Below are 7,514 nucleotides of genomic sequence, written 5' to 3'. Positions count from 1 at the left end.
CTTTCCCCCCGACCCAGAGCATCCCCCGACCCCGAGCATCACCCCGATCCTGCGCATCCCCTGACCTGGTGCGGCGCCCTGACCTAGTGCAGCCCTTAAACCCCTGCAGCCCCCTGACCCCATGCATCCTCCTGACCCAGGGCTGCCCCTGACTCAGTGTTGCCCCCTGACCCCAGTGCCTTGTCCTGACCTGATGCAGCCCCCTGACCTGGTACAGTCCCCTGGCTCCAGTGCATCCTTCTGACTCAGTGCTGCCTCCTGACCTGGTGCATCCTTACCCAGTGTGGCCCCCCGGGGATGCACACTCCAGGGCCTCCTCCTGATCTGATGCTTCTTCCGGTCTCGGTGCAGCCCCCTGACCCGGTGCAGCCCTGTGATCCCATGCGTTCTCTGGACCTGGTGCATCCCCCTGTCCCGGAGCGGTCCTCCGACCCGGTGCAGGCCCATCGTGCTGAACTGTGGTCCCACAAACGCACTATCATCCCAGTCTCTGAGATGACCCGAGGGCACGCGGACGGATGGCGCACCGGCCCGCCCCCTGAGCTTGTACCCTTCTCCTCCCTCACCGCTCCCCACTTCCCGCCGCCGCAAAGACGCCAGCAAAACCTCCTACGCGTGTCCATTCCGACAGCTGGGTCCCTCGGAACCCAAGACACGCCGGCGTCCACCGCCCACGGCCCCTGCTGACCTCCCGCCTCCGCGCCGGCCTGCTCCCCTCCTCCCAGCCTCCCCTGCGGGCGCCGCCCATCGAGGACTCGGCGCTCGACTGCCCGGCGGATCGACGCGCTCGGCGCTCGCGGCGGGCGGAAGTGAGGAGCCGGCAGCGGGCGGCCGCGGCGTCTTCGGCGAGACCTATCGGGCCCGGTCCCGGCCGGCCGTGGGCGGCGGCAGGCGGCTGGAGGTACGTGTGGGAGGTGGAGGGCCTGGCCGAAGGCCAACTGGACACGGACGTCAGCTGCGCGGAGGTGGCCGCCGGCGGCGTCCGTCCAGGCCTCAGTTGTGAAGGGACAGCCGCGCCCACCCGCGCCATCGGTCACCTGCGGGTCCCGCGACCCCGCGCGGTTCCCAGCCCGCCGCCGCCATCCCCGCCGCCAGCCGCCTGCTGGGCTCCGCGTCCACCCCGCACTGCCCAGCCCCGCATTTCCCACCCCCGCAGTGCCCAGCCCCGCATTTCCCAGCCCCGCAGTCCCCACCCCCGCAGTGCCCAGCCCCGCAGTGCTCACCCCCGCATTTCCCACCCCCGCGGTCCCNCGCAGTGCCCAGCCCCGCAGTGCTCACCCCCGCATTTCCCACCCCCGGCAGTGCCCACCCCCGCGGTCCCCAGCCCCGCGGTCCCCACCCCCGCGGTGCCCACCCCCGGCAGTGCCCACCCCCGCGGTGCCCACCCCCGCGGTCCCCACCCCCGCGGTCCCCACCTGCGCCGGTGCGGGGCGTGGGCGCCGAGCGCTGACTCCGGACTCCGGGCCCCGCCCCTCGCCCTTGCGCAGTCGCCGCCCGGTGAGATTGGAGAATGCCTCCGGCGAGTGAAGGCGGGGCCGGTTTGGCCTGTGTCTGCCTGGGAGAGCGTCCCGCTCCGGCCGTCCTGGGCTCTGGAGAGGGGCCCGCCGCTGTGGCCGGCGTTGCGTGCACGGACTTGGTCCCCGCGCGGGCGGACGCTGCCGTGTGAGCCCATTTTACAGATGGGGAGCGGCGGCTGCGAGTGCTTGGGCGAAGGGCCTCGGTCCGGTGGTGGCCGCCACTGAGGCCTCGCGCGACGGCCCCGGGTCCGCACACCGGCAGCCTGGACGCCTGTGATGCCTAACCCTGTATCCCAAGATTGTTAAACAAACATTTTAGTAACTCCAAGAAATAGTTCTTGAAAGAACTCGTCACTGAATGGGAGTAAGTCATTTTTAATCTGCCAAAGGTCAACATACTAGTAAGTCTGAGAAATTTTAAGTTTGATGCCTGTATGAATCAGCAAGTAAACTTACAAGGAACACTTAAAGATATTTTTTTCTAAGTTAGCCACACTTTAATTAAATCATTTGTGTGCACTATGCGATATTGAAAGGTTAGTTCTGAGCTTATGTGGATCTGTCTTCTAATGCATAATAATGTTTTATGAATGTTAGTACGTACTGGCCCATGCTTTGTGTAACTGACTTCTTTAATGACAAATCAACTGAAAGCCAGAATCTTCCCAAAGATGATTTTTTTTGTACTAAAAGTTGGTGATGCTCAGAGTAGTAATAGAAAGAGGGTGATGTGTGCTTAGTACTTTCATGCTCACTTCTTTGCCTAAGTAGAAACTTAATGAAGTTAAGCAGAGAAGCAGAGTTCCACCAGTGTGACTTGGAACAGCTCTTGGAAGTTTTAGAAAGTGATCTTTTTTTTCTTGTCAAGTATTTAATTTCCTGTACTGAATGGCATTTTGAACTACAGTTGACCCATGAACAACCCTGGGGTTAGGGGTGCCCACACAGTCAAAAATTTCCATGTAACTTTTGACTTTCCCAGGACTGAACTACTAATAGCCTACTGTTGACCAGAAGCCTTACTGATACATAAACAGTTGACTTAGATGTATTTTGCATATGTATTATATACTGTATTCTTATAATAAAGTAAGCTAGAGAGAGGATAATGTTAAGAAAATCACAAGGAAGAGAAATGGAAGTGGAGCATCATGAAGGTTATCATCCCCATAGTCTTCATGAATAGACTGTGGAGGAGGAAGAAGAGGAGGGATAGTCTCAGGAGTGGCAGAGATGGAAGAGATGGAGGAAGTGAAGGGGAAGTGGGAGATGCAGGCACACTCAGTGCAACTTTCGTTGAAAAAATCCGTGTATAAGTGGACCTGCCTCATTCAAACCCATGTTGCTTAAGGGTCAACTGTATTACTTTTCTAAAAGATTATTATTAACTTGCTAAGTTCTTGGGAGGCCATTATGTAAGAATCATGGGAAATGAAGTTGGTAATGAAACAATTTTGCATGGATAGTCTTCTAGCAAAGAACTTTTAATAATTTCTAGTGTCAAGCAGCAGCTAGATTAGGCTGTACAGGAAATGCTAGTTACAGAGGTGCTCTCTCAGTTACTTTTCCACTCATTCTCCAGTTTACCCATCTGAATCTAGCCGGGGTTCCTAGTCCAGCGTCTGCCTTACGTGTTTAAGTGTTTATCGAATGGATGAATTTTAGGTCACTGTTGAGAGGATTTTGAAACTGGGAAATAACATTCATTGACCACCCTGCTAAGCAGTGTGCTAGGATGTTAATTGTTCTCAGATCCTGGGGAATATGTTCTTGAACACTCTGGACTGCCTGCTGAAATCACATGGTGGTAGTGTTGACTTCTAATCATGTGCTTTAGAGTATGTTTATATTAGTTTAAAATTGTTATTGATATGAATACACAAACTTAAAAGTAATTGTAGGGAAATTATTATGAATTTTTTTTTTTTTTTTGAGACGGAGTCTCACTCTGTTGCCCAGGCTGAAGTGCAGTGGTGTGATCTCTGCTCACTGCAAGCTCCACCTCCTGGGTTCACGCCATTCTCCTGCCTCAGCCTTAGTCTTTTACTCCTGCCTTAGTAAAAGACTAAGCTCATTCTGGATCGGGATTTGTTTTAATTATTTTTGTATCTTCCACTCTTACTGTATGCCTGACACATATATTAAAAATCAAATAATATTAGCCTGGATTCATAAGGGATATTTTTGCCCTCTCAATTAAAGAATAGCTAAGAACTAAACTCTGTAATATTGAGTGTAAGTCCAGCAGAAGCTGAGAGGTGGGAAGGATCCTTTGGGGCTAGAGTAATTGGGAAGCTTTGATGATAAGGGCCTGATGAAGGAAGGTGTGTGACCGCCTGGGCTGCACGCCAGGAGCAAAGGCCCAGAGGCTGGTAAGTGAGTGCATTTTGGATTATGGGTGCCTATTATGCCTTGAGTGATAGGCAGAAGAGTTTGGAATTGATTTGTTAGTGTTTTTGTTTTTTTTTTTCCTGGAAAATTATATTAGGCTCAAAAGCTCTCTGAACATCCATTACCTTAATTCCCTTGGTAGCATTTCAGATTAAAAATACGGCATCCAGTTTGCTTTACTTTTGTTTTTGGGTTTGTCAGTTTTTCTATGTGACATTTTCCACAGTAAATCTTGGTGCCAGTGGTGGAAGGAGCACTGGACACAGGACCGGGGAAGACTGGATTTCAGTTTATGAGAAGGTGAGCAGGCTGGATCCAGAGAGCTTCGATTCTAGTGCGCGGCACATCTTAAGCGCTCAGAGACAAGTGCAGTGTCGAAGGCCGTTTTTCCCTTTGCTGCTTGCTAGCAGTGCCTCTTTCCACAAGGCTGCCCCTTAGTTTCATTTGTAAGCATGGATGAATTTTTAAAGGCCTTTTTTTGTTTTAAAGATTTGTGATTTTGGAGGGTATATGATTTAACTTTCATTGTATTATAATTTTAGCAAAAGACAAAATGAGACAGAAGGCCATGTTTGGCTTTGGTTTAATTTTAATGAAAACCCTATGTGAGTGATGTGATGTATGTCTCAGCAGGAATCAGGAGTCATGCCAGATAGGTCAAATGAAGAAAGGCGCAGAGGGGATTAGGGACTATACAAGGAGTGGTGAGGAGCAACGGGAAGCTAACAGTAGCTGGAAAGGACAGAAGGAGAAAGTAGAGCTGTCTGGAGGAGGGTCCAACTATTGCCAGAGAAGTAGTGCTGGGGGCTGGGAGGGTAACACCAAAATCTCTCAGTGTTGGAGCTGGTCCACTTCTGAAATCCAAAGTGCAGGCCTCCCACCGTTTGCTTCCAGTCTCTCCGCTTTCGCAGTCTCACTCACCCCCACTGCACCTATCAGGAGCTTCTGTGGTCTTCAGTCACTGTCACGCCAGCGCGCTCGGTGGTGTCATCGTTCTTCTGTAGCATCCGCCCGGCGGGTTCTCAGCCTTGGGCAGTCTCAACTCTCTGCCTCCTGTAATGCTTGACCTGAGTTGCGGGGGCCAGCTGGGGAAATCACAGTGTCCAGATCTGTGCCCCTATAAATCCATGGTCACCAGCTCAGCGGGGCCATCACGGAATCTTCCAGAGTTTTCCTCGTCAGCACCCGCTTCTGACCTCCGCAGAATGTACTTCCAGCATTTTCACGCTTTTCAAACCTCTCATCCTTTCACATCATTTACACACACTCTTAGCAAGTGGTCTTGCCACCTACATCATAAATAAAAGAGACGTAAGTGGAGAATCCCAGGGGCTTCTGCCAAAAACTGTTCCTCTTCCCCCAGTCACAGTGGAAGAGGCTGTATTTATGCTAAGACCAATCCTCCACCTGGACTGTGGATCCCATCTACCCCTGCCTTTGTGAGGACTTCACTCAGGTGTGCATGTCTTACTGAAGGCTTCCTTCTGTTGGCCTTTAAACCTGCTTAGAGACAGACAACAGTAAAGCAAAACAGAAAAAGTAGAATCCTCCCTTGATTTCACATTGCCCTTTTAAAATTCCTCTGTTTTTCCCTTTCCGGCCACATTTCTTTTTTTCTTTTTTTTTTTTTTTTTTGAGACGGAGTCTGGCTCTGTCGCCCAGGCTGGAGTGCAGTGGCCGGATCTCAGCTCACTGCAAGCTCCGCCTCCCGGGTTCACGCCATTCTCCTGCCTCAGCCTCCCCAGTAGCTGGGACCACAGGCGCCCGCCACTTTGCCCGGCTAGTTTTTTTTTGTATTTTTTAGTAGAGACGGGGTTTCACCGTGTTAGCCAGGATGGTCTCGATCTCCTGACCTCGTGATCCACCCGTCTCGGCCTCCCAAAGTGCTGGGATTACAGGCTTGAGCCACCGCGCCCGGCCATCCTGTAGTCTTTTATCCCTCACCTCCCTCCCCTTCTTCCCCCCAAGTACCCAAAGNATCCTGTAGTCTTTTATCCCTCACCTCCCTCCCCTTCTTCCCCCCAAGTACCCAAAGTCCATTGTATCATTCTTATGCCTTTGCATCCTCATAGCTTAGATCCCACATATCAGCGAGAACATACAATGTTTGGTTTTCCATCCCTGAGTTACTTCTCTTAGAATAATAGTCTCCAGTCTCATCCACATCACTGCAAATGCTGTTAATTCATTCCTTTTGATGGCTTCATAGTATTCCATCGTATATACATACCACAGTTTCTTTATCAACTCATTAATTGATGGGCATTTGGGTTTTCCACGATTTTGCAATTGTGAATTGTGCTGTTATAAACGTGTGTGCAGGTATCTTTTTTGAGTATTGAGTTATTTTGCTGTGGGTGGATCCCCAGTAGTGGGATTGCTCAATCAAATGGTAGTTCTACTTTTAGTTCTTTAAGGAATCTCCACACTGTTTTCCAGAGCAGCTGTACTAGTTTGCATTCCTACCGGTAGTGTAGAAGTGTTCCCTGTTCACCGCATCCGGACCAACATCTACTGTGTTTTGATTCTTTGATTTTTTGATTATGGCCATTCTTGTAGGAGTAAGATGGTATCGCATTGTGGTTTTGATTTGCATTTCCCTGATCATTAGTGATGTTGAGCATTTTTTCATATGTGTGTTGGCCATTTGTATATCTTCTTTTGAGAGTTGTTTATTCATGTCCTTAGCCCACTTTTTGATGGGAGTGTTTTTTTTTCTTACTGATTTGTTTGAGTTCACTGTAGATTCTGGATATTAGTCCTTTGTCAGATGTACAGATTGTGAAGATGTTTTCCCACTCTGTGGGTTGTCTGTTTACTCTGCTGTTTCTTTTGCCACGCAAAAGCTCTTTAGTTTAATTAGGTCCCAGCAATTTACCTTTGTTTTTACTGTCTTTGCTTTTGGATTCTTGGTCATGAAATCCTTGTCTAAGCCAATGTCTAGAAGGGGTTTTCCAACATTATCTTCTAGAATTTTTATGGTTTCAGGTCTTAGGTGTAAGTCCTTAACCCACCTTGAGTTGACTTTTTCATAAGGTGAGAGATGAGGATCCAGTTTCATTCTCCTACATGTGGCTAGCCAGTTATCCTAGCACCATTTGTTGAAATGGGTGTCCTTTCCTCATTTTATGGTTTTGTTTGCTTTGTCGAGGATCAGTTGGCTGTAAGTATTTGACTTTACTTCTGGGTTCTCTATTCTGTTCCACTGGTCTGTGTGTCAGTACCACGCTGTTTTGGTGACTATGGCCTTATAGTATAGTTTGAAATCAGGTAGTGTGGTACATCCAGATTTGTTGTTTTTGCTTAGTCTTGCTTTGGCTATGTGGGCTCTTTTTTGGTTCCATATGAATTTTAGTTCCATATGTTTTTTCTAATTCTGTATAGAATGATGGTGGTATTAGGCCGGGCGCGGTGGCTCAAGCCTGTAATCCCAGCACTTTGGGAGGCCGAGACGGGCGGATCATGAGGTCAGGAGATCGAGACCATCCTGGCTAACACGGTGAAACCCCGTCTCTACTAAAAAATACAAAAAATTAGCCGGGCGCGGTGGTGGGCGTCTGTAGTCCCAGCTACTCGGGAGGCTGAGGCAGGAGAATGGCGTAAACC

The 7,514-nt window shown here is 49.9% G+C and overlaps 2 protein-coding genes across 3 annotated transcripts in view; both read left to right on the top strand.

The window, feature by feature from the left end:
• The first annotated feature begins 752 nt into the window (after window positions 1-752).
• The window catches only part of EXOC2 (exocyst complex component 2), a 203,884-nt gene continuing 197,122 nt past the window's right edge, over window positions 753-7,514 (top strand). The window contains exons 1-2 of one of the 2 annotated variants that reach the window (XM_025383677.1): window positions 782-901; window positions 4,135-4,208. The gene's annotated coding sequence lies outside the window, so the exon portion shown is untranslated. Of the gene's footprint in view, window positions 902-4,134; window positions 4,209-7,514 lie in introns of both variants that reach the window. The other variant, XM_025383676.1, reaches the window with a different exon arrangement.
• Window positions 830-7,514, top strand: part of HUS1B (HUS1 checkpoint clamp component B) — a 39,903-nt gene continuing 33,218 nt past the window's right edge. Inside the window, exon 1 of the mRNA XM_025383678.1 lies at window positions 830-901. The gene's annotated coding sequence lies outside the window, so the exon portion shown is untranslated. The remainder of the gene's footprint in view (window positions 902-7,514) is intronic.

The sequence above is a fragment of the Theropithecus gelada genome, chromosome 4 (assembly GCF_003255815.1).
Source record: "Theropithecus gelada isolate Dixy chromosome 4, Tgel_1.0, whole genome shotgun sequence".
In the NCBI taxonomy this organism is placed as follows: domain Eukaryota; kingdom Metazoa; phylum Chordata; class Mammalia; order Primates; family Cercopithecidae; genus Theropithecus; species Theropithecus gelada.
Note: the sequence above shows the minus strand (reverse complement) of the source record. Positions and strands in the feature narration are given on the sequence as shown.